The sequence below is a fragment of the Apium graveolens genome, chromosome 2, assembly GCF_009905375.1.
Source record: "Apium graveolens cultivar Ventura chromosome 2, ASM990537v1, whole genome shotgun sequence".
NCBI classification, from domain to species: Eukaryota; Viridiplantae; Streptophyta; class Magnoliopsida; order Apiales; family Apiaceae; genus Apium; species Apium graveolens.
Window position 1 is genome coordinate 90,363,971 of NC_133648.1, and position 4,147 is coordinate 90,368,117.

At 37.2% G+C, this 4,147-nt stretch overlaps 1 non-coding gene across 1 annotated transcript; it reads right to left on the minus strand.

Annotated features, from left to right (window-relative positions):
• Window positions 1-3,593: 3,593 nt before the first annotated feature.
• LOC141710408 (small nucleolar RNA R71) lies at window positions 3,594-3,700 on the minus strand. The gene has a single exon (XR_012570930.1). It is a non-coding gene; the product is annotated as a small nucleolar RNA R71 (small nucleolar RNA).
• Between the last annotated feature and the right edge of the window lie 447 nt (window positions 3,701-4,147).

Genomic DNA, 4,147 nt, shown 5'->3' on the forward strand with positions numbered 1-4,147 from the left:
GTGGCCGGAGAACTCGACTCCGGCATCCTCCCACCACCACAAGCTCCAGATCAATACTACACAACACCAGGAATCTATATCTGCAATCAAAATTCATCAATAACCCCAGACTTGGCCGGAAATTGGCCAAGAACATCGGCGGTTTCCGGCGAACATCGTAAATCTTTAAAACACAACTCCCTTCTCTACAGACCTCGGTGATTCATGAAACTTATACGACTAGATTGCAAATTTCACAGAGAATACAATCCACTATATCACAACATCAATCTATTCCAGAATAAGAAACCCCCAAATTTCAATTAAGAACATTCATACGGGTTATAAACCCTAATTTTGAAATTCGAAAATCAAACTCAAATTTGAACATGTTATTGAACTCCAAATCAGACGTATAATATACCAAAATCATCAGGAAAACAAGCTCTATAACATGCAATCATCAAATCATACAAACAATCATCTGAACAAAAATTCATATTTTTCATAAAAATAATTCGAAAATAAATAAATTTTTAGAAATTAAACCTTTGATTCTGCAGGTGTATGGATTACAGATTCTGATAGAGCTTCTCAAGACCTTCAAATCCAGTACTCGAGCTTTTCAAATAAAGATCAATAACACCTTCAAAAGTTGGTTTGATTCTTGAAACAGGCTATGAATATAGGATTTTTTTCTGTAAAATTATATATTTATCTGTCTGCAAATGATTTTGATACGAAATAAAATACGGAAAAAGGCTATTTATATTTACGGAAAATTAGTATCCCGTTGGATCATTCCGGATATAAAACGGTACGTTTATTTGTAAAAACTGATCCAAACGGTATCGGTTTTCGGGATAATAATCCAAATCAGTACAATTTGTACTGCGGTCTTGGTCTCAGCGCCTAGTTACACGTACTACGAAGTGATAATTGGGATAGTTTAATAAAAAGCTCCCGTTTATCGGAAATACGGGTTTTATAGATTTACCGAAACGAATATTGTATCGAAAATGTTGCGCCGGGACCCGCGCAGGACAAATCGTACACCGGATCGAAAAAGTCGAAACATGGAATATGCTCGTAATATTACAATTAGGTTAGGAAGGAGTTCTCGGAAGAGTTTCGGGTTCCAAAAACGTAACAACGGGTGACATCGGTTGGTTCTCATTTTTATAAAAATAGATTTTAAATACTCGGAAAAAGATTTTATAAATTTCATATGATCCTTATAAATCCATAAATCAACATAAAAATAATTAGGAAGATATAACAGTCATCTATATTTTATTTTGGACATATAAAAATTAAAATACTCAATTAATATTACTTTTAAATATCCAAGTACAGATAATGCATAACAATTAACTCACAGAATAGATACTGAACACACATAATAATTATTTAATAGCAAAAATAATTACACGATATATCCCGGATATTATAAAAGCTCTTCAAAAGGTTAAATCTCTAAAGATGTTGGGAATGAAAGACTTCTGTTGAGTGGCATTTATGACACTTTATAATGCTCTAATAAGCTTTGAATTGATGCATTTGTACTCAAGTTGTTCAGTGTTTTAACGTGTTTTCTAGTGTTTTTGCATTTCAAGCATTAATCTGTGGATCAGGTGAATTAGCATTATTTTGGTGCTAATTTGGTGTCAAGGTAGTGTTGGAATAAAACCTCGTGGAAAGCCGGCTCGAAGCAGCAAGGAAAAAGATGAAATCTGAGTTTTTCCCAGTAGGACGGCGCGCCCGCGTTGTGGTAGCACGCGGCCACGCCAGGATTCCAGAAAGGCAGCGCGCCCGCGCTGTGATAGTGCGCGGCCGCGCCGGTGCGAAAAATATGAATCTTGATTCTATTTCGATTCTGAGTGGGGAGACTTCCATATTGCAAAGGGCTGCTATATATATTCAAATAAGAACTTTTTTATGAGATAGATGTACCAGAGCGCAAGGAAAGCCATAAGAAGACCGTTTTTAGCACGATTCTATGAAGACGAAGAAGATCTTGTTTTACTTGTGAATCTTTATTTTAAGTTGTATTTTGGATGCTAGTTTTCTTACTTGTGAACCTTACTCTTGTTTTGTACTTGGTTTTATTTATTCGTTATAAAGACTACGTTTGTTATACCATGCTTTCATCGGAACCCACATTGATGATGAGTCCAGTTATGGGCTAATCATTATCCTGGGGTTCAAGAGAATTTATTTATGGATTTCTTTAGTTAAATTGTTTCGATGCCTTAGTATGTGGTGATTGATTGATAGCCTAGTATTGGTTGTGTGTATTCGTCTTATGAGTGTCGCGAACTTATAAGATAGCGTGTTAATTCTTAATGAAGCGATAGTGAATTTAAGGATTTAGAACTTGCCATGCTAGCATAGGTTCATGTATTATTATGCATGATTCGTAGGTAATTTTAACCATCTTACTTGCCTTGTGTAATCAAGATAGATAACTTGTGCTTAAACCATTATGTTGTCAAATTCCATAGACATATAGGGTCTCAATATAATTGGTGTCTATTCAGCTTCTATCTCTTTTGTGGATGCCTGGTAGTATGGTACTCGTGCTACGAAAGTTGGCGTTTATTAGTTTCGTGTTGTCCGATTAGTGTCATCACCATTGCATGCTAAGGTTGAGAACAATAAGGCTATTGAATGAAGTATTTAATGAAGTTAGAATCCCATGTTTGTCATATATATTAATTTAATCAATCTTATTCTCTTAGTTATAATTGTTAGTTTAATTCTTAGTTATAAACAACCTCAATTTGTTATCGTCTTAGCATTGAATAATAACCATGCATTGTTGCTTAAGTGTGTGCATTAAATAGTTAACCAATACAATCTTTGTGGAAACGAACTAGAAAAAATTCTATACTACTTGCGAACACGTATACTTGCGTGTATTATTAACGCGTGTTTAGTGACTAACAAGTTTTTGGCGCCGCTGCCGGGGATTACAGTGTTAAATATTTATTTATGTATTTTCCATCAGTGGTCGTTAAAGTTCATTGACTCGGACATTGTTACTTAGTTGTTTCCTTATTTTATTTCAGGTACGCTAGCGGGGGTGTATGCATACGCGTTCGCGTACTCGTAAGAGAAATCTGGATCAAGCCGAAAAGGAAGCGATAGTGGTTCGTAAGGAAGTTTTTGAGGAATAAAAGAAGGTAGAAGAAGAGAAAGTCGAGGAACCAGCTTTGGTAGAGATGGGTGATCAAGCGGAAAATCCGAAGGCTTTGATGGACTATTCTCAGCCTAAGATTAATGACATTCAGTCAAGCATCATCAGACCAGCCATCAGGGCTAACACTTTTGAGATCAAGTCAAGCACGATTCAGATGATACATAACTCAGTTCAGTTTGGGGGTTCTCCTACTAAGGACCCCAACATGCACATCAGGGATTTCATCGAGATCTGCGACACTTTCAAGTTCAATGATGTGACTAAAGATGCTATCAAGCTGTGACTCTTCCCATTCTCTCTAAGGGACAAGGCTAAGTGTTGGTTACATTCTCTACCAGCAGGGTCTATCACCACTTGGAAAGATCTTGCTCAAAAGTTTCTTACTAAATTCTTCCCTATGGCGAAGACTGCTGCAATCAGGAATGCTCTTACTCAGTTTGCTCAGCAAACAGGAAAATCTATGTTTGAGGCTTGGGATCAATATAAGGAGATACTAAGGAAGTGCCCACACCATGGCATGCCTGATTGGATGATTATCAACTGTTTCTACAATGGATTGGGTGCTACTTCTAGACCTATGCTTGATGCAGCATCAGGAGGAGCCTTGTGGGCTAAGAGCTACGATGAAGTTTAAGAACTTATTGAACTGATGGCTGCTAATGAGTACTAGAATCCTTCCCAGAGGCTGACTCAAGGAAAAGTCACAGGAATTCTGGAGTTGGACGCAGTAACTACTATCGCTGCCCAACTTAAGGCTTTGACGATGAAGGTGGAGACTTTGGCTAATTATGGAGTTAATCAAATCACTAGTGTCTGTGAGCTTTGTGCTGGTGCCCATGAGACTGATCAGTGTGCAATTTCTAGTGAATCAGCTCAGTTTGTGAGCAACTTCCAGCGATCATAGCAACTAGTGCCAGCCACCTATCATCCCAACAATTGTAATCATCCTAATTTCAATTGGAGCAA